The sequence below is a fragment of the Aphelocoma coerulescens genome (genome assembly GCF_041296385.1).
Source record: "Aphelocoma coerulescens isolate FSJ_1873_10779 chromosome Z unlocalized genomic scaffold, UR_Acoe_1.0 ChrZ, whole genome shotgun sequence".
Lineage (NCBI taxonomy): Eukaryota > Metazoa > Chordata > Aves > Passeriformes > Corvidae > Aphelocoma > Aphelocoma coerulescens.
Window position 1 is genome coordinate 20743651 of NW_027184085.1, and position 468 is coordinate 20744118.

Genomic DNA, 468 nt, shown 5'->3' on the forward strand with positions numbered 1-468 from the left:
AGTATTAATAACGTGAAAGGATAGCAGAATACAAAGCATTTAAACACAAATGAAGAAAAAACCCTAAAGAGACAACGCTATAGATCAAAGCCAAAAAATGTAGCTATTTGAATTTTTAATTAAAAACACTGTAAGATAAATGTATAGATTAGTCAGACTCTAGAGCTCATAGGTGAATAAGAGAGGTTAAACCACAACAGGAGGGCAGTTATACAAGTAGTATGAAGCAAAAAGAAGTCAATGTTCATGTACAACAACACACACTGCAGTCTATACCCATGCCTAATCACTCAAAACTAGACAAGATGAACGATTTTTTTGCTATTTCATTAGTCTAAAAAGGGCAATTATATTGGAACTTAGATTGGTTGCCCTTTCCTTTCCCATGTGTCCTTACATCATCTTTACAAGTCATCACATCAAATCACATAAACACCATTCTAAAAACCATCACATGAAAACATTCAA